The following is a 22,453-nucleotide window of genomic DNA, read 5'->3' as shown; positions in this document are numbered from 1 at the left end:
GTTTGATACACACTAATGAAATTCAGTTGGAATACAAGGGATTTGAAGATGTTTTCAATGAAAAGGAAGCAGAGAAACTACCACCTCATTGTGTATACGACTGCAAGATTGATCTCAAAGTAGGATTCAACTTGCCTTGCAGTCAAGTCTATGCCTTGACCAAAAAAGAGAACCGGCACTTGAAGGAGTACATAGACAAGTATCTTGAGAATGTTTTTTGTTAGACCTTCCCAATCCCCAGTGTCATCCCCATTATTTTTTGTGCCCAGGAAGGAAGGGGATCTGAGAACCTGTATAGACTATTGTGTAATTAACAGGATCACAAAGAAAAATCATTACCCCTTACCCCTCATTTCGGTACTTGTGGATCAAGTGAAGGGAACTCAGATGTATACAAGGCTTGATCTGAGAGGGGCCTACCATTTGGTAAGAATGAGGGAAGGCGATGAATGGAAGACCGCATTTAGAACTAGATATGGTCTATTTGAGTACCAGGTGATGCCCTACAGATTATGCAATGCGTCAGCCGTCTTTCAATAATTTATCAATGACATCTTCGGCGAATTTATTGATCAGTGCGCAATCATTTATATAGACGATATACTGGTTTACTCGGCTACCAAAGAAATACATCAAGAAAAGGTACCAAGAATCCTACAAAAACTCAGAGAAAATAAGCTGTACGTAAAATTGGAAAAGTGTGCCTTTAATTTCACCTCTGGGGAGTTTTGGGGATTTGTAATCTCCCCTACGGGGATTACAATGGATAAACAGAAAATCAAGGCAAGTGTGAAAGAGGGTTTGCCAATGTTTACCGGAGGTTTATTAGCCAATTCTCTCATAAAATACTACCTCTTACACGACTGTTCAAGAAAGGAGTCCAATTCCACTGGTCCAAAGAGGAAGAAAAGCCTCTGAATCTCTGAAAAAAGATTTTACCACAACACCAATCCTCTTGCATGCAGATCCCTCTGGACCATTTTACGTAGAAACGAATGCCCCGGATCAGGCAATTGGAGGGGTAATATTGCAGAGGCATAAAGAAACAGGTCAACTTCATCCAGTAGCCTACCGATCAAGAAAAATAACCTCAGATGGAGTTAATTACACAATTTCAGGTAAAGAGTTGTTGGCGATAAAAGATGCCTTTAAAGAATGGTGTCACTACTTGATGGGAGCGAGACATACAGTAACGGTGCCAACTGATCACCGAAATCTGAAGTTCTTGAAATCAGCATGCACCTTGACCCCACGACAACTTCGTTGGTCACTATGCTTTGCGGATTATGACTTTGTAGTCACCGTCAGACCGGGAACCAAGAATGGGAAGGCGGATGCCTTGTCAAGGATAGACACAGAAACTCCTAAGGAACCAATTAAAAACCAGAGGATAATTCCTGAGTTAAGGATTGCGAGTGTGGTCACCCACGGTACCACTGAGAAACAGATTATGGAAGAAATGAACCCAGAAGAAATACTGAAATGGGCAGAGCAGGAAGATGGAAGAGGAGTCTGTCAGCAGCTACCATTTAAGGAAGGAGCTTTGTGCCTCCCAACTCGAGAACTACAAATTCAAGCAATGTATGAATGCCATGACAATCCATTGGCTGGCCACAAGGGGATTCTAAAGATTGAGGAATTAATAAAATAAGATTTTGGCGGCCAAAAATGACCATGGACATACATAGATATGTAAAAAACCTGTAAGATTTGTGCTCAGGGAAAATCTGAACGACAAGCCCCCAAAAGACTTCTGCAACCCATACCTATCCCTCCTTACCCATGGCACACAGTCACCTTAGACTTGGTAGTGGATTTGCCTTCCAGCCAAGGTTTTAATACCGTACTGGTAGTCGTGGATGCACTCACTAAAATGACACATTTCCTGGCCCTCAAGGGAGCTCCCACTGCTAAACAACTAGCTACACACTTTAGTACTCTGGTGGTACGAGAGCATGGCATTCCCAATGTTATAGGTGACAGGAATGGCAATAACAGGAATGGCAAGATCTTGACATTAATTTCTTAAATTCCCTTTATGGTTTATATTTCTCCCTGTGTGTTAGCAATAACATTACAGAAGCATAAGTGTCAAAATATGGCATCATGGTTTTCTTGAACTGCATGCACCTTTATGAAAAACAGTATTGTAATGTTGATAAGGTTGGTGAACTAACTCAGCATATAGGGTTTGTCTAAATAATTAAAAGAAGCAAGTTGCACGAGGCATACACGTGAAGTTACATGAGGCATACATGTGTTAACTGGCAGAGGTGTTCTTCAGTTTGCCTCATACGCGCAAGCAGCAAGAAATCAAGCAATTACCTAAACGTGTGACAGCGTTTGAAACGTGTACAAGTGTTCATGAATAGAGCGGTGCGCAAAGTTATTTAAACCGCGCCAGCTATCAGAACATTGCTTCGTCTCATTAACATTTTGGCAGCACTCACCTGTTTCCAGTCCAGCTCAGGTGTCGTCTGTCGAGTCTTCCGTTTTTTTCCCTTGACCTCAGCTGCGAGTTCCGGTCCCTGGGGGTTTCCTAGAAGTCCTTCCCTCCGGCATCTTCCAGTACCTGAAAAAAGAAAAGACAAGCTAAGTACTCGTCGCCTAGCAACCGATCGAGCACACGGGATCGTGTTTCTCTTAATACAAAAGAAATTATTTTAAGCTTTTGGGTTTATTTGAAAGATTGGAACGTTTAATTTTTTTTGTTACACAGGAGACTACAATTGGGCCTCAAGTTTTTAAACAAGTACTTTTCTCAGAGACTTATGAACATTGTAGAAAGCTGATTACAGGCAAAGAACTCGAGTTTGTTTAAAACCTAATTCCACAAGAACATTTAAGTGTGGAATTTAAAGGACAGTTCAACAATTAGTTCTGAAAAGAAAAAGATTAACCCATTGTGTTTCTAGTACTGTTGTAGGACCCTCCGGTTATTTATGTCACCCCCATAACAAAACAAACCATAACAGCAACCATTTGAGCAGGCAGATAGAAGTTGCCAGCATTGAAAGAACAAGAAAACTCAAGACATTATTTATTGTTAATACTTTTTTAATATGGTCGTTCAGTTGTACATAATGCTTTCTTGGTCATATACAAGGTAACAAAAAAGCTTCTGACACTTCTTTATTATAACTTTTCAGCATGCGGCACTTATGTACAGCACAGCTTAAGGACATATGCAAAGTCAATATCTCTGGCTAAACACTATTAAGGTCCCAAAGGCGAGACATATTGGCTATGCCAATGCTTGTTTGTAGAAGCAGACGCTTCTCAAAATGCATTGGGAGGAGTTGTAATGGAAAAGAATACTAATACTGGACACCTTCATCCCATCGCATTTTATTCTCAGAAATGATTGCCTGCTGAACAAAATATACAGTGGCTGAGCGAGAATTACTGGCAATAAAAGCTGTGTTTATGGAATGGAAATAGCACCTGTTAGGTGAAAAACACACTATAACAATATTTTCAGACCACAAAAATCTTCAATTTTTTACCTCAGTAAAAGCACTTACACCGAGACAAATGCGCTGGCTATATTTCTTCAGTGAATTTGATTTTCTCATTAATTATCGCCCCGGTCAGAAACAGATATTATCTGAAAAAAATCATGATCACACAGAAGAAGCTACTTCTCTTCAAAGCATTATTCCACCTGAATGGGTAGTAGCAGTAACCCAAGCAGAAACCTTTTTAACGGACATTTAAAAAGATTTCCAAAATTTGAATCATCTACAATGATTACGACATACTTTTTTTTTTATCCATAATGAATCTTTTTTACATGACAAACTCTTTATTCCACAAGAATCCCAACGTCAACAGGTATTAAGATGGAATCACGACTCAAGTGTAGTAGGACACCCTGGCATGAAAAAAACACTTGAATTATGTACATCAGAAATGTTGTACAGCAATATATCAAAACTTATCCAGTTTGTGCATGAAATAAATCACCACACTTAGCACCAACAGGGTTACTACAACCATTGTCTGTACTGCTTACTCCATGGCACACCATTAGTTTAGATTTCATCACAGATTTACCTGATTCTAACAATCACACTACAATCTTAGTGTTAGTAGCTTTATTGTACAAAATGAGTCACTTCATCCCTGTGTGAAAGTTTGCTTCAGAATTTAGTGATCTCTTTTTAAAGAACATTGTAAAATTGCATGCAATTCCTACAAAAATTATTTCCGATCGTGATCCTCAATTAATTTCAAAATTTTGGAAAACATTATGTACTAACTTAGGTATTGAGGTGGCCTTATCTTCAGCTTGGCATCCTCAAACTGATGGCCAAACTGAAAAAAATAACCAATATTTAGAACAAAGTTTACGTTGCCGAACATCCACGACAACATTACAATGGGATTTAGCTCTACCACTAGCTGAATTTGCGCACAATAACAACACCCATTCAACATTAGGTTGTTCCCCCTTCTATTTCCTAACAGGACTTCATCCACGATCCATTCCAATCATGCTTCCTAATGTGTCCGACACCATGCCAGCAGTCTCTGAACGACTAAGACAAATTCAAGAGTTACAAGAAAAGGCCAAAGTTAGTCTAGCTAAATATAAAAGCATTACTAAAATTAATGTTGATAAACACCGGCTGCCAGAACCACCCTACAAAGTAGGGGACCAAGTTTGGTTATCCACTAGAAATATCTAATTGGAAAGTCCAAAGAAGTTAAAACCAAGATTCATAGGTCCATTTCCTATATGTAAAATCTTGAACCCAGTCTCAGTTAAATTAGAACTTCCTGAAGAGTATGCGATTCACCCCGTTTTTCACGTATCCCTCCTGAAGCCCTATCATCCTTTAACAAGACAAGACAAACCACCTCTGCCCGTAGTAATAGGAGATCACTTAGAGTATGAGGTACAATGTATACTGGATTCTAAAAGAATACGTGGTCGATTGTATTACCTTATCAAATGAAAAGGTTATGATGCCTCAGAAAGATCCTGGGAACCTGAAAATCACATACATGTCCCAAGATTGATTCGGAAATGTCATGCTTTATATCCAGACAAACCCCCACCCCGTTAGGCGACCTTTGGGCGGGGGGCTGTTATAGGTGACAGGAATGGGAATAATAGGAATGGCAAGAACTTGTCATTAATTTCTTAAATTCCTTTTATGGTGTTGCCGATGCCAATAACCTGTTGCAAGGATCGCAGCCCAATCCACAGGAGCGAAGAGAAGTTCCCCACACTCCCCAAGCCAGCACCTGTATACAACAGATCAAAAGTGGAAGCAGGAGGGCAAGAACCTGTGGGAAAATAACAGAACAGCTATAAAACAATTCCCCTCCCACCTCAGAGAATACAAGTAAGACTCAGTGCCTGTTCTATAAAAACTAGACAATCTCTTCCCGGCTGGACATCTCTGAATGCAATGCAGGGACAGCTAGGAGTCGATATGTAGCGAGTGCACAATCTCCTTAAAAGGCTGTAGTCAGTAAATCATGAGAAAATAAAACAAGCATTTGCAATGCACTAGGTCTCGCATTAATTAAGTTTGAGCTATTGGCATTGCGAAATCTTGCAACACCAATTGCAACCAAAGTCTATAAATTGTAGGCCAAAAAAATGTGTATTTATTTTTGTAGCAATGGTGGCATGCTGCGCTTTAGTAGAATATGTTGAAAAGTAAAGTGTGCCATACTAGGATTGCTACAATAGTTAATTGTGTACGCGCTAACAATTGATGTGTGCCTTGATGGCTGGTGGTGTGTGTGTCGGTAGAAATTGTGCACTAATGGCTGGTGGTGTGTGTGCCTGGTGGAAGTGTGCACTGCCGGCTGTTGGTGTGTGTGCCTGGTGGAAGCGTGCACTGCCGGCTGGTGGTGTGTGTGCCTTGTGAAAGGGTGCACTGGCGGCTAGTGGTATGTGCCTGGTGGAAGCGAGCACTGAGTGTGGTTGGGTGTGGTTGTGGGTGTGTGTGTGTGTGTGTGGTTGGTTGTGTGTGTGTGGTTGTGTGTGTTTGGTTGTGTGTGTGTGGTTGTGTGTGTTTGGTTGTGTGTGGTTGTGTGCTTGTGTGTTTGTGTGTGTGGTTGTGTGTGTGTTTGTGTTACGGGGCAGCAAAGGGGACAGAAGGAGAAAGGCACAGAATCACGGGGGCAGTGAAGGGGACAAAAGGAGAAAAAGGCACAGAATCACGGGGGCAGCGAAGGGGACAGAAGAAAAAAAGGCACAGAATCACGTGGATAGCAAATGCTTGTTCTCTTTTGCTTTCAATCCTTATCCATCCACTGTGGTTTCAACATAAATACTGACCTTGCCTTAGGAGGAAGGATTGCGATAAAATCAGATTGCACTGCCATCAGCTCATAGATGAAATATCTGACCTTCTAGCCAGCAAGGGGAAGCACAGCCAGAGTGAGGTGAGGCCAATGCCATGCCCTAGTAACACGACTTACTAGATCTGCACTTTAACCATAGCCACTTTATAACACTGCTTGTCCACTGATTAGCATAATGCCCCATCCACCCAGGAGGGTGCCCTAACAATAAAAGGGCAAGGACAATGGGTGCCAGTCATCTGCCCTGGAAACATGGCAAAATAGACCTGAACTCGACAATCCCAACCCAGGATCCCCTTAGCTACCCTATTCATCATGGTTGCACAAATTCTATAAACTCTAAAAATTCCTTTCGGGGAGTGAGTAGGCAAAAACTAGAGGTGTGTTATCAGCGCCCAGCACCTTCAATGTATTCTACTGTTATATAATAATGTCTGAGCCTCTCTTGCGTTTTTGGAAGGGAGTTAGTGTGGAAGGGGCTCTTTCCTGCATCTTGAGTGGCACTCAACCGGATCTTCAGTGGTGGGCTGTGAAGAAGTACTGGACCCGTTGCCGAGCTAACAATGGTTTGGGAGAGGCACACGTTGCAGAATGGGGTACAGTATGGATGTAAAACCTGCCATATTTACCTGCTAATGAGTAAAAGAAGAAGCTGTGAGAATAGACTCACCCCTCTTATACCTATCTGAGTAGTGTATGGTGTAGGAAGTGGCACTCCCCCTGCTGCCATACTCTGAGAGGGGATATGGTGGGAGTGGTATTCACGCTACACTCTCAACTAGTGAGTGGAGATTGGTTTGTCAATGGCACCTGCCCGTCAGATGAGTGGGAAATTATGAGGAGGCGGCAGTCAGTTCCTCTCCTGAATTTGTTGAGACCGGCACCACACTAATGTTAAGGTCACAAGAAATATCAGAATTCTGTCGGGGTGGGGGAGGTGGTAGGTGTTGTCCATTCTTTCTGAAGAACTACATTGAAAACACCACAAGCTTCTCCTGAAAAGGTACACTTTCATGTGCATCACACACAGCAATCGCACAATATACAAGGTGCCATATGCTCACAGACACATGCTATTGCTGTATATATTCCATGTACATGCATGTTGCGGTCCACAAGAAAACGGATTAAGAAGAAGAAATATCCAAGCCTTGCAAGTTTGAGTAGCCTTGGAAAAATCCACTACCCTTAGGCAGGTGCACTAATGCATATCAACCCAAGCATGTAGAAGTTTGACTGCAATTACCTTCTGCATTTTTCTACCAATCTGGTTCAAGAAATGTGATCTTTTAAGAAGTAGGTGAAGGAGTTCAGCCGCAACACACAGCAAAAAGCCCTAAGCTTTTCTAGGAATGCAATGATTAAAAACAAAACAAATGTGCCAACTAACCCTGCAAACTGCTGGGTTTGAACGTAAGGCCACAAAATCGAAAAAAGTAATATACACTAAAGAATCGCATACATGGCACTAACAAAATATCTTCAGAATCTCCTTTGAGGGAGGATTCATTTTAAAGCAAATAAATCAGTACTGAATATTTAGGGCAGTGTGGATGAACTATTGACAGTATCGTTTCTACAGTACTTTAAAGGGCGTTTCTCTGCTTTCCTAACTCAGCAAATCAACAGGCTTCAGTAGTCTCAAAAGTGCCCTCGAGTGAGGAAAACTGAGTAGGTTTGTTCTAATATACACGTGCTCTGCATGTTGCTCGTTGCAGTAAGATGTGTCTCAGTGGTGGCAAAGAGGGAGCTTCACAGACACTGCTGTGGCAGTGCAGTGCCTAGAAAACAGATCTGCCTTTGGGCCTACAAAGCACAAGAAGAAAGCCTTGGTGTGCTCCGAGTGACAGCATTCAGATGCAGTGAGATCTGATTGGATGAAAACGAGTACTGCACGTTTAAAGTTTCCTGTCGGGGGAGTCAGTCCCTAGAGTAAGGCGGTTGGTATGAGAGTCTGGAGTCGAGACATGCCGCCCAATGGGTAGAGAGGTAGGGTGGGTACACAAACACAACCCTACATTTTGGGAAGGAGCTGGGAGGGGGTGCTGAAGGGAACGAAGGTTGTGTTTGTCTCTTGTTCCGTTGCGGAATAAAAGAATGCTGGACAAATTAGAAGGCTTTGGAAATACAGGGAAATACAGGGTTTCGGCTGCTTCAATAATATCAGCTAGGTGAATCGTGAGCCAGGATTTTTTTTTTAATATGTATCTGTTGAGAAAGAAAAGAGAATGTCACCGAGGAGGAACTGACACGGAGTTAAGGGAATGGCCACTCCTGGCACCTAATGTATTGTGCTTACACAAGTATTCTGAAAAGAAATACTGTACATACAAATTTGTGCAGGACATAAGGTTGTGTCATCATTATTCCTGGATGGAGGATACAACCCAAGTGGCCCTAAAAACCAAAAAGGTCGAGTGTGATGGGCTCGAATGCCTGATGGTATGCATTTTTCTCTGGCCGAACTTGCCGAAATCGTGTCTGTGATTGATGAACATCGTTGAGCTATATGAGTCTAGTTGGTGAAATAATGCTTAAACTATCTCTGGGTAAAATTGCCTTTTTAATCCAAGAAGCTTCAGAATGGGAAACGGTGGACACGCCTACAGGCTCAGCCTCAGTTCGGGTGTAAATGGCTGAAACGGGATGGTTTCAAGACAAAACTATGGTGCTTGGAAATATAGAAACGAGAAGCATGCCATGATGGAGCACAAAACACGAGGGACTGCAATGAACACTGTGAGTATGAAAGCAAACGCGCTCTGCAACGTTTTGCATCCGTCTCTTATCCACTGTCCTGGCTGACGGCAACGGAAGTCAGACTAGTCAGTGGGCTGGCAAAGGAAACAAGCATTGGCGTGCGAGCGGCCGCGAGACGCGATCGGCGGGGGGGGGGAGGGTAGAAGTGGGGGTTCTGAAATGAAAGTTAAAGATGGACGTGATACAGATAAAGCGGAGGTGGTTAAAGGATAAGGAAGCGGATGGTTGACGGACGGCGAGAGCACACTGCCTGTGGCCTAAAGCTTGAGTGCAAGTGCGCGCGCAGCAATGATTGGCGGCTGCGCGCGTGCACGCTCACGTGCACTCAAGCTTTAGGCCACAGGCAGCACTTTAAAAATCCAACTACAAAATGTCTCTCCGAGCCAGCGCATGCGCTGGCCTCAGCGAGACCTAAAAACCTTTATAAATACATTGATATCCCCGTCTTAGAGTGGGGATGGGCAAACGTGTCTCGCACGTGAAAGGAAAATAACAGGCTGTCAAATATACTCTACACGTTTAAAGAAACACACAGCCTGTTCGTATAAAGAAGTCAAACGCGCTCCGCGCATATACTGAAACAATGTATCCAGCCCAAAAAGTCAAACGTGCACCGCACGTGCTAGGAAACCATGTATCCAGCCCAAAAAAGTCAAACGCGTACCGCGCGTGCAAGGAAACAATGTATCCAGCCCAAAAAAATCAAACGCGCACCGCGTGTTTAAAGAAACAATGTATTCAGTCCAAAAAAGAAAATTCAAACGCGTACCGCGCGTGCAAGGAAACGAAGTATCTGGTCAAAAGGAAAGTCTTCCGCTCACCGCGCGTTTTAAGGATACAATGTATTTGACCACAAAGGAAAGTTAAACTCGGTTGCATGTACGGTAAAAAGCAACGTGACCGCGGCTTCAGAAAAACACACACAGACAAGGAATCGTAGAGTAGCTGACCTAGAAGTGCTAAATGTCACCGTTGGTGAGTTAGTTGTCGTGAGTCAGTTGTTCTGGGAGTAGTCCAAAAGTCAAGATACAAGGTCAGGACTCCTAGAACTCGAGAAGGTTGGGTCTTAGAGTAAGCATACAAATCACAGGAGCTCAGCAAACAGGAAGGGAACAAGATGCTGGGAAGAGGAGAAGGGGGCGTGAAGTCAGATTCAGGAGTCCGAAAGCCAAGCACCGGTTCCCTTGATTGGTTTGAATTTAAAAGCGTGTTCAAGCTCCGCCTTACAGAATATGTAAGGGACTCTCTGTAAAGTGTCTTAGTTTCTACAGAACAGGCACCTGAGCAACCTAGGAATGCCAGCTAACTGTGCAAGAAGCGAGAGGTCTAACATATGGTTTATATTTCTCTCTGTGTGTTAGCATTAAAATTACAGAAGTATAAGTGTCAAAATATGGCATCATAGATTTCTTGCAATGCGTGTACCTTTATGAGAAACAGTATTGTAATGTTGATAAGGTTGGTGAACTAACTCAGCACATAAGGTTTGTTCAAATAATTAAAAGAAGCAAGTTGCATGAGGCATACACGTGTTAACTGGCAGAGCTGTTCTTCAGTTTGCCTTGTGCGTGTAAACAGCAAGAAATCAAGCCATTACCTAAACGCGTGACAGCGTTTGAAACGTGTACACGTGATCATGATTAGAGCGAAGGTATTTAAACTGCGCCCGCTATCAGAACATTGCTTCGTCTCGTTAACACTTAACACTTTGGAGGCACTCACCTGTTTCCAGTCCAGCTCCAGTGTCGTTCGTCGAGTCTTCCGGTTTTTAGGTCTCGCTGAGCCCAGCGCATGCGCTGGCTCGAAGAGACATTTTGTATGTGGGCTCCAAAAAGTGCTACCAGGCCAGCCTAAAGCTACAGTGCATGTGCGCGGGCGCGCGCGCCGCGCTTACTTTCACTTTCGCGGCCGCTTTGATAACAGAAATCAACATGACATTTATAACCAACAGAGGCAACGCATTCTTTTTTAAAGTCGGCTGAAATGTAGAACATAGGCTTGTAAGCTAAAGGAAACTGGCCTTTACAACCCTTCCCTATCCTCTCTGACATACTGCCTCCCTCCAGTGCCTTGGATTCAGAAATAGACTCCCGAGCTAAGATGACTGTTGTGTTATATATAGTACCTGCAGCGGCGTCTGGGTTTTGCTTGAGCTGCTGTCTTTCTGCTGCGATTGGAAAGCCCCTCAGCACCGCCTGCTCCATCGCTTCTGGCAGCATCGGGACCACAGACATCAAGCAGACAGCTAGCGATTCAAGCTGCAATGGGGCTCAGGCGATCACCGGCTCTGTCTCTGTGCTGTTTCTGTGTACAGCGTGCACTGAGAGGTAGATATCCGCAACAGCGCGCGAACCCTCAGATGACAACCTCAGAACAGCACTCTTCCTATGCGCAGCTCACTTTACCCATGTGCAACAACTTGCTCCAGTGGGCTGCCATGACAGTGACGTGACTGTGCCTACCTCGCATGCGTCAAGGAAATAAACCAGCAATGTTCGTAGCCCGTCACCCGTGGTTAAATTAGTGGCCATTTTGAAGTAGGCGTATGTGTATCGAATTTAAACAAAATTCCAAAATTGAGTTACTTGTTAAGCTTATTTCCACAGATTTATTCAACATGTTATGTTTTCGGAATGTAAGAGACATAATTATTGAACTATGTTTATTTGTATAAAAAAACGCAGCTAGACTAACTCATGTGGAGTTATTTTGTAGAACATTACTTTTTAAATCTAGAAATATAGCACTTAGACTTTTGTTTACAGTATATGTTCTTTCACGAAATAAACCATAAACACTGCAACACTAAAATGGCCTCCCAATTGATGCACATTGTGGAGACTTTTGAACATTTCCGATCCTCATTCTGTAGTTCTGGGGACTCAATAGTTTCGCTTTAGTGCAGGCTCCAGTGGGTGGAGGTTACAGCGTGATAACCAGAGGCTGTAAATCTTGGGTTTTTCCTGACGGGCGTTGTGTTTAACGAAGTCAAAATATCTCTGTTGAACCTGATACTGAAATTATGTGACTTTTTATCGGAAGTGCAGACGCAGCGGCAGCTCTCGAAAGTTTCAGCTGGAGCAACACTACATTTCAGAGCCGTAAAGATCCTCAGCTCCGTGCACCAGTAGCTCATCCAGCCCAGGACATTTCTGTGGATTCTGACACTTATGATGAGTTTGACAGGGCTACAAATGCTATTGTGCAGTGAAAAAACATGGAGTGGATTAAGGTGCCTTTATTTTAGCTCTCTGGTGCTTAAAATTGCCTTTGCTTCAATGTGCGTCACTGGGGAAAATAAAGTCCCCGATTTTATTTCAAAATGTCCCTTTATCTAAATTTAAATGTTGGCATGTATGTGTTGTGTACTTGATTATTACTATATAGGAGGTGATTTTCCAGCTCCAATTGGCTCTAAGCTCTACTCTTCAATAAATAGATACACAAAGAATCTACGGGAAGCCCAGCAGTTTGTAAATGGCCCAAACCTTTATTGTGCTTCTTTTTAAAAGCTAAATATCCAACCTTTGAAGACAACAAGCATTTGCAATGCAATATGTCTCGCATTTACGCGAGTTTGAGCTATTGACATTGCAAATGACAATGCCTTTTATTTTTTATTTTTGAACATAAATAAAAGGCATTGCCATTTACATTGCCAATTGCTTAAACTCCTGTAAATGCGAGACCTATTGCATTGCAAATGCTTGTTCCCCTTGACTTCAGCTGCGAGTTCCGGTCCCAGGGGGTTTCCTAGAAATCCTCCACTCCGGCATCTTCTGGTACCTGAAAGAAGAAAAGACAAGCTAAGTACTTATTGCCTAGCAACCGCTCGAGCACACGGGATCATGTTGCTCTTAATACAAAATACATTCTTTTAAGCATTTGAGTTTATTTGAAACATTGAAACGTTTAATTTATTTGATACACAGGAGACTACAATCGGGCCTCAAGATTTTAAACAAGTACTTTTCTCAGAGACTTATGAGCATTGTAGAAAACTGATTACAGGCACATAACTCGATTTGGTTTAAAACCTAATTCCACAAGAAGATTTAAGTGTGTAATTTAAAGGACATTTCAACTATTAGTTCTGAAAAGAAAAAGATTAACCCATTGTGTGTCTAGCACTGGTGTAGCATAATTCAATTCATCATATTTGCAGATATTGTTTTCTCTCTTGTTTATTTTATTTCTAGTTTGGCAGCAATATACGCCTCAGGAATATTAATAACAGGTATGTTGACTGAATCAAGAAGCAACACGTGACAAGACTTTGAACAGAGTATAACTGATGTGTTGTTTCATAGATGTTCAGCGTAGAAACAAAATAACGTTGAATTAAGAGTTTCTTGCACAAGCTAGCCAAACAGAAAGACGCTGAAACATTAATAGAACCTGGTATGATTATAATTTATTGGGTTTAAGGACAAATAGTACAGCGATAAGGAAACAATTGTAGAGATACCTGAGATTAATGTAGTATTTTCTTTTAGAACCTGTACATCAGTCAACTCGGTTACTCACAACTCCCCAACCCTTCCAAGCTGAAGTATCACACCTGTGTCCGTTTCCTTCAGAGAGACATGATTCTGGAAGTAAGACAAGGTCGGAACCACAGCGTGTTTTGTCGCTCTTCTCTCTCAAATCCAATCCCTCTTCCCCCAGGGAATTATAGGGTTGGCCAGTGTACATTTCCTTGCTATTCTTGTAATTTTCAGAGGGATTAGGGAATAGTCGACATCAGTGGAGTAACAAAACTAGAGATCAGGTGAGTGGCTGTTCGAAACACCCAAAGTCATAGTTTCAGATCAGGGCTCCCAGTTTCTATCACAGTTTTGGAAGGCCTTTGTAGAGAGTTTAGGAATGGAGGCCAGTTTCTCCAGCAATTATCATCCAGAAACAGATGGGCAGACGGAGAGGGTGAATCAAGAGTTAGAGTAGTATCTTCGCTTATTCTTGTTAGACCAAGAAGATGATTGACCGGAGTACTAGTGGGCTGCAGAATTTGCACATAATAATGCAAAGAATGTGCCCACTGGGTATTCCCCTTTCTATGTGAATTATGGTAGGCATCCAAACTCCTTGGTAACCTCTGAAGAAATTTCTGTCCCAGCTGTAAAAACGTTGGTACAACATCTAACTCAAATCTATCAAACAGCATCTGAGAATCTGATAAAAGCAAAACACACTTACAAAGCCCATGTAGACAAAAAAAGAAGAGCAGGACCTGTCCTAAATGGTGGTGATAGTGTGTGGTTGAGTAATAAAAATCTCAGATTGGCAGGAAATCGTAAATTTCAACCACAATTTGTCGTTCCATACCAAATAGACAAGATAGTTCATCCAGCAACCTATCGTCTAAAGTTGCCGCCTAAGATGAAAATCCATGCAGTCTTTCATGTCTCATTGTTAAAGAAGGTACCTCTAGAAAAGGTTTTTGCCACCAAAACCAGTACAAGTAGAAACTGGAGTAGAATTCGAAGTGAAAATAATCCTGGCTTCAAAAAGAGTTAGAGGTCAACTATACTATTTAATGGGGGGCGCTAGGTGGCACACATCCAAGATGGCCGCACACCTGTGAGGCTCGGGAAGCTCGGTGACATAATCCGGCATTAATCCTCACTTCTACTGCAGGGGCGACTAATTCGCTGCCGTCTATCTGACCACTGAGATATCCGCTATCTTCAGGGAAAAAACTGAGGCCCCTGCGGTTTTCCCGCTCCCGTTGTGAGGAGGTGCGTGCTGAGCGCGTTGGGGCAGACGTTTCTGCTGGAGGTCTGGACGGCTGCCGCGGCTACTCTAGCCCTGCGGCGCACCATGAGGCATTAGGCCCCAACGCTGATTGACCTGCTTCGCTGCCGCACATAAACTCTCCCCCCTCGGGTCTTCGCTCCGGACGCTGTCACCACTCGCATCATCTATGGGAGCCTGTACCCATCTACTGTGACGGAGGGGTGTGAGATGCGGAGACTCCGGAGTGCTAATCCCCTGGAGGGAGGTGTGCCATCACAGTGACAGGTGCATGATTGCCGGCGCTTCCCGTAGTCCTCTCTCACCAGTGGAGGGACACATCGCGCTACACAACGCCCTGGGGGGCCAATCTGCTACTTACCTACCCGCTCTTGGCTCTCCAGTCTTTCCTGCTCACCCGAGGCCTCTGTGACCTGATTTAGGACTAGTCGCCTTGCTCACCCTCCACACTTACTGGTTTTTCGCCTGTCTGGCCACTGCTTCTTCCACCTTCGGGGCCTGTGCTCCTCCCTGACATCGGGGAGGCGTGGTGAGTGGCGGCTGGGAGACCGAAATACCTGGGTGAGAGACACGCCATTTCTGAGGACCCCTGTGGCGGCAGCGGGCGCGTGAATTCTAGCACATAAGGCGCCCCTTCACCTTCTCGCCTCCTCGCTCTCTGCCCGCAAGGCATCCTACACGGCCCGACACCTAGAGCGCCACTTCGACAATAAACTACTTGCCATTCATTGGCCTCCCCGTCCCCCTGGGCCTTTGCAATCGGCTGGTGCTGCTTCCGCCCTGCCTTGACATTCAGCGCACCGGCCTTGCTTTAGTTCATTGTATCTCCTGATCTTCCGCGCTGCGGGGGACTGACAGTGCTACTACCCGCGCACCTGCTCCTGCCTCTGTGCGCTGCCATATCACAGCCCATCGACCACAGACTCCTGCGCCATCTCCTCTATAGGAGTGGTTTCAAGATACAACTCGCCTCGGGGAGAGATAACTTTGCGGAGGGGCACACGCATTGGACTGTCGGCGGCCTCTCCCGCCCTGTCTCCGTGCCTCCGAACCCTGCCTCCATCCTCTAAGACGCCCCAAACCAGCTGCTTGTTCCTGTGGCTTCTGGTGCTCCCAATCTACGATTCACTTATAACTGACTTTCATCTGTTGAGCGGCCTGGGTGGTTGGTAGGGTGCGATGGGGAAACCTGATTGCCGTCAGCCCCGCTTGACCTTTGATACCAAAAAAGCTGCGACGAGATCTACCTCTGCTGACCCTGCGTCTGTTAACATGGATACCACACAACCTCCCTCGCAAACTCCTGAGGATGATGTCAAGACGCTGCTCCTAGCTGTACAACACAGTTTATCGGATTTATATGGGAAAATGGACGCCATGAACAACCGCCTGGATTTTCTGGTACAAAAAGTGGATAAGCATGATGGTCAATTGAAGGAAGCGGAATGTCGTATATCTGAAAACTAAGACACTACTACCCAGATGCAAACTCAGGTAGCGCAAATGGACAAACTGCTGAGAGTTATTGTGGCCAAAAATGAGGATATTGAAGCCAGGAATTGCCGCAATAACGTTCGCATACTAGGTATACCTGAGAGCACGAACACGGGGCGCATGGAGGATTACATTGAGCGTCTCCTAAAAAGATCCTTTGGTGAGGATTCGTTCTCCCCTCACTTGGTTGTAGAACGTGTCCATCGCTCCCTCGGCCCGCGGCCTCCGCTGGGAGTGGCCCCAAGACACATCATTGTTCGACTTCTAAATTATCGAGACCGCGATGTTGCACTTCAGAAGGCCCGTGAACTCAAACCTCTGCAAATTGAGGGGATCGCATTCACCATCTATCCGGACTTTACGCTGGTGGTGCAAGAGGCGCGTCGAAAATTCCTTGCCGTTAAACAGAAACTTCGAAAGGCTCAGATAGAATATGCTCTCCTATATCCTGCGAGGCTCCGGATCACGCATAATGGCAAACATGTCTTCTGCACAAATCCTCAACAAGTAGACGACTTCCTAAAAAGCATCTCGAAGCGCTCTACACGCCGTGATCGCACCTCCAGACCGCCCACACCTTCCTGTGGCTGACTGGGAGCGGAATGGATATCTGTTATAAACTGTTCTTGTTCTTACTATCTTGCCATCATGTGGTAGGACACTATCAGCACACTCGCAACTACCTGGCTGCGGATCGACCTATCAGCAACTTTCTCCAGCTGGTCCGGCACTCCTGTAATGTAAATGTAAATGTATTTGTACTTATATAGCGCACTTCTACCCAGGGGTCTCGTAGCGCTGTATTCATACCGCTGTGGAACCCTTCCTGGTTTTCCTGTGAGATGTCCACTCATGGGCACCCCCAAGGTGAAGCCAGGCATCCTAGCACTGTGGGGGCCGTTGTGGAGATTGAGCAACCTATTGCCCAGAGTTGCACAGTGGGACCCATGATTAGAATAGGCACCGAGGCGAGTATTATCAGGTCCGGGGAAATTGAATCCAAGAGCCGCCGAGGCGGGAATTGAACCCTGGTCCCGGGCCAGAACTCTGCATCAGGGTCTGCCGCTCTAACCATTTAGCCACACTTCTCCACTTCTCCTGTACAGACTCATGGACAGATAAGTGCCCTAGGTGCTTCTTTCATTGACTGTGATCAACACTGTATATTTGTAAAGCCTGTCGCACTGTGCGTAGTTGTGCATACCACATCACCGAGCACCCTTCCCCTTATTTGCCACTCGTTCCCCATAATGGGCTGACACCCAGGGACTGCGTTGCAGTTAGAGTTTGGCTATGGGAAGGTGATTTCTGCCCCTCCTGGTGCCCCCCCATGGGAGCTCCCCTATGTTATTGGGTATTTCTTGTTTTTCACTGTAATGATATTCTCTTGATGTGCTGGCCTATGCTACAGGGAATAGCTTGGCTGCCTTTTTTGGACTCTGTGGGTGGGCAACAAAATGCCGGCACAATTGGGGTGCCGTTGTGGGTGGGGGTGGCATGGGGCCTAATAAGCTGTTATGGGGATTATTTGTTGTACTGTTCTGTTTTGTGGGGGAGGGAATGGGATTTTGGGGGGGGTGGGAGGAGATGGGGATGTTTGTTTCATTGTTTTGTCACATATTGGACGATTACAGCTCGACTTGACAGTCATCTTAGGAGAAGATGTGCTACATTTAGGCACCCATATACTTGCCATCATTCCTCACCATACCAGTAATGACAACACAAACTGACCAGTGATGCATCAAGTTACTCATGTGGAATGTCAGAGGCCTCGGTAATCCCCGTAAACGGAGACAAATACTAGCGTATTTAGATAGTCACCACATAGCCATGCGCCAAGAAACACACATGGACTCCCGCCATCCTTCTTGCTTTGGTAGTAAATGGGCCTGTGTAAGAGTGCTCTCTTCATACTCAACATATTCACAGGGCACACTTATATTGGTCAAAAGAAATACACCGCTCATATTGGGTGGTATGCTCAGCGACCCCTCCAGCCGCAGTTGCGTTCTCTGGAGAATGCTGAGCATGCAATCAATCACTCTTGCCTGCAGTTATGGGCCGAACACAGATGATCCTGACTATTTCACCGCCCTCTGGGGCTGCATTCTTCAAATAGGCTCCACACATGTTGTATGGGGTAGGGACTTTAAAACTGCTCTATGCTCATCAATGGATCGTTCCAGCTCTCTTCCACACCATTATACCAATGCACGTGAAACCTTGGCGGGACTTATCACGGAGCAAGGCCTCGTAGACGTGTGGCGCTATATACACCCCGTAGCACCTAATATACAGCAGGGCACACAACCTGGTCCCGCTTAGACTACTGGATCTGTTCTCGCGGTATGACCCCTTGGATCCAGACTGCTAAACATCTGGCCCGCACGTACTCCGATCATGCGCCGGTGTACCTAGAACTGATCCCTCCTAACTCCATTGCCAGCCCGCGCTGCTGGAGGCTGGTGCCGGAGGCGCTTCAAGACACGGTTTTCCAAGCTGAACTGGGGGAGGACATTGCAGATTTTTTTTACTAGAAATAAAGGCTCTGTTGAACGTATGAGCCCGTTTTGGGAGGCTTTTAAAGTCACTGTCAGGGGTATATGCATTTCCAAAAGCTTTGGGGTTCTCTGCGATATTAGGAGAAATCTGAGACGCCTAGAAGCTGAAATCAAACAACTCGAAACGGACATGAGGAATACCTCCTCTGGTGCCCAGAATGCCGAGCTTCGCGAAAAACTCACGGACTTTACTGCTAATGCAGAACGTGAAGTGAAGTTCCGGGGCAAATACTTCATCGCTCGTAGATATGAGGAAGGTGAGAGGCCTGGTCGGGCATTGGCGAACACTATCAGACAACCTCGCTTTACTAACTATGTCCTTGATGTGATAGATAGCTCTGGGACACGCCGTAGAGATAGTCTGGACATTTGAACAACTTTGCCACATACATATATGAAGACCTATACAGCTCAAAACGCACATCCCCCCCCCCTCCCGATTTCACTCCCTATCTCGAAGACATAGTGCTCGGGTGGTTGGGTGATTCTCAGCGTGAATTTTTAGTGGCGCCATTTGAGGATGATGAGCTGCGTGAAGCCATCATGCAAATGAAGTTGGGGAGGGCGCCGGGATCCGATGGCCTCCTCATCGAATTCTACAAAACCCACATTGAACAGCTGCTTCCAGTATTGAAAGAGGTTTTTTTAGAAGCCCAAGAAACACAGAATCTGCCAGCCTCGATGAGGGAGGCGCTCATTACATCCCTACTAAAACCGGGCATACCTGCAGATCGGTGCAAGTCTTTCTCTCATAAACACGGATACAAAAATCCTTGCCAAACTGGTGGTGAATCGTCTCAGCCTACTGATGGACAAGGTGGTACTCCCAGACCAGTCAGGCTTTATCCCCGGCAGGGCTACCTCCCACAATCTTAGGACACTGTTCTCTATCCTGCAGACTGTAGACCCACAGTTGGCGCTTGTAGTGGTGTTCCTCGATGCCTCTAAAGCCTTCGATTCGGTGGAGTGGGATTACCTCTTCACCGTGCTGAAGTGTATAGGCCTTCCCATAGGCTTCATATCATGGATTCGGCTTTTATATACTTCTCCAACGGTGAAGGTATTGATCAATGGTCACACTTCGTTACCGATAGCTCTCTCGCGGGGCACTCATCAAGAGTGCCCGTTTTCCCCGCTCCTCTTTGCTCTGGTCATGGAACCCTTGGCGTCCAAAATCAGACAACACTACCAATATGTGGGTCTCCACTGTCTCCTCCGCCCAATACTTATTTCCCTTTACGCTGATGATGTCACCTTATACATTAAACAACCTCTTCAAAATCTTAATCCGCTGCTCCGCGAATTTGTTAAATTCGGAGGTTAAACTGGAATTCATATTAACTGGTCCAAATCGCAGATCTTCCTGTTAGCCAGCTCCGTCACTCGGTTTGACACGGACTTTCCCATTGCCTGGTGCGATGACGAAGTTAAATATTTGGGGATCCGAGTTACGACAGACAGGGATGAGTTAATGAGACTCAACTATGGATGTGCCTTTGAGCACATTCAAGGATGGATTAATCGGTGGATCGCCCTCCCCTTGACCATGGCTGGCCGCATATCCCTTATTAAAATGATAATACTTAGTATTTGTATTTATTCCTCAATATCCCCTACTACCCCGGACAAAATTTCTTCACCTCCCTCCGCTCTGAATTGACCCGACTGGTATGGGGTGGTAAACAACCGCGCATAAAGTGGGTCACACTCATGCGGCCATACTCACATGGAGGTTTTGACATCCCTAACCTTGAGCTCTACTAGGTATTCGCCCAGGCACATTATGTCCACTTTTGGTTCCACCCACCTCGCTATACTCCCCATGTCGCCACAGAACACTGTCTTGCGTGCCCTATTCCACTTGATGGTATCCTGCTTGCTAGGGCTGCACCTTGTGAGCGTTGCCCATCTTCCGTAGACTGTACGATACAGGCCTGGTCCAGCATACTTGCTCGTACACATGTTCCCTGCCTCTATTCTCCCCTCCTTCCGCTCACCTATCACCCAGAGATGCCATTATCGCAATAAGGAATATTTAAGAAAGTTGCGTGCACACGAAACAGCCAATGCTGGGGAGACTTATATAAACACAGTAAATTTCGTACCCTCCATGAACTCTGCCCTGACCCCACGCCCACCACCATGGAAACTTTCTTGTATGCTCGCCTTCGACATGGCGTTCAGGCCTGTAACCCCACATAACCATCTGAGCCCGAAACATTGGTTCCTCTGCATCAAGTTTTGCGAGCACCCACTTCTTCACACTTAGTCTCCACACTCTACCGCACCTATATGTAGATATTGAATACCCTCCATGTGCAGCCCGAGCTAAATGGGTGGCAGAATTGGGACAGGACACCACTGACGCGCAGTGGCTTTTCTGCTGCAAACAGACAGAGCAGATTTCCTCAATAGCAGACTCCGAATAATACACTATAGATTCTTACATCGCAGCTACTATACCCCAACTAGGCTTCACAACTTTGGTTTGCGTGACACAACCAGATGTGACAGGTGCAAATCGGATCACCCCGACTTCCTGCACCTCGCTTGGGAGTGTCCAGTGATACATATATACTGGTAACGGGTCCTCTTGGCTGTGGATTGTATGATTGCCATGCCCATCTCGAGGACTCCCCTTGTAGCCATTCTGTGGTACACCGCACAAATTCCTGCTAAGCACCGTAAATTTGTGTCATTTTGTCTGGTCCTGGCGAAAAGGCGTGTTGCTTGCAGATGGGGTAGGGGGCGAGCGCCAAAATTTAAAGAATGGCTAAGAGATATGATACTATGGCAAGATTAACTTTGTACTTACGCTGAATTACTACCTACCTCCTCACGCCCTCGTGACATTTGGAGCCCACTACAGACATATCTGCTGGAACACCATGCCGATACTGCGGACACGCCCTGAAGTCAGGACTCACCTCCCCATGAATACGCCAGTCAATGTAAGATGGGGTCCTCCCCCCTTCCCAGTTCCCCTGACGAATTATACACACCTCTTGGATATGTGTAGCACCCTGCATCCTGCACTTGCTGTAATAAGTAATGGTACAATGGTAAACTCCTGCTCTGTTGTTACTCTTTTGTAATGTATCATTGACATCACAGTCTGAATGTAGTTGATTGCATAGATCTGTATGTAATTCGGAACATGATCTTACATGCCTGCTCATGTTATTGCTGTACGCTCGCTGCATATACTGAAACTGTGACGGTACTTTTTTTTGACAAAAAGTTTTAAAAAACTATACTATTTATTGGACTGGAAGGGCTATGGTCCTGAGGAAAGATCTTGGAAATTGAATTCAGATGCCATGCCCCAAGATTAGTGAGATCATTTCACCAAAGGTTTCCAACAAAACCTCGACAGGAAGGACCTCCTTTGCGAGGGGGTAGTCAGGATTCAAAAGACGCAAGATTACTCTGCCAGTGGAGTAGTTAATCAGAGACCCGTAAAAGCTTGTCTGAGGGTAAATACCAAAATGGCCGCTCGTACTCTCAGGTACGCGGTCTAGTTGTTGCACTAAAGAACCATTGCCCCAAGATTT

At 45.2% G+C, this 22,453-nt stretch overlaps 2 long non-coding RNA genes across 4 annotated transcripts in view; both read right to left on the bottom strand.

Moving 5' to 3' along the window:
• Positions 1 to 10,243, bottom strand: part of LOC146789540 (uncharacterized) — a 132,171-nt gene extending 121,928 nt beyond the window's left edge. For all 3 annotated transcript variants that reach the window (XR_014970115.1, XR_014970116.1, XR_014970117.1), the window contains exons 1-2: positions 10,038 to 10,243; positions 2,451 to 2,572 (exon numbers count right to left, since the gene is read on the bottom strand). This is a non-coding gene — a long non-coding RNA (uncharacterized LOC146789540). The remainder of the gene's footprint in view (positions 1 to 2,450; positions 2,573 to 10,037) is intronic.
• Positions 10,244 to 12,769: 2,526 nt separating this feature from the next.
• LOC146789539 (uncharacterized) overlaps positions 12,770 to 22,453 on the bottom strand; it is a 198,677-nt gene continuing 188,993 nt past the window's right edge. The window contains exon 4 of the long non-coding RNA XR_014970118.1: positions 12,770 to 12,873. This is a non-coding gene — a long non-coding RNA (uncharacterized LOC146789539). The remainder of the gene's footprint in view (positions 12,874 to 22,453) is intronic.

Source organism: Triturus cristatus, chromosome 10, assembly GCF_964204655.1.
Source record: "Triturus cristatus chromosome 10, aTriCri1.1, whole genome shotgun sequence".
In the NCBI taxonomy this organism is placed as follows: domain Eukaryota; kingdom Metazoa; phylum Chordata; class Amphibia; order Caudata; family Salamandridae; genus Triturus; species Triturus cristatus.
The sequence above is the reverse complement of the archived record's forward strand: the minus strand, read 5'-3'. Positions and strand labels throughout refer to the sequence as shown.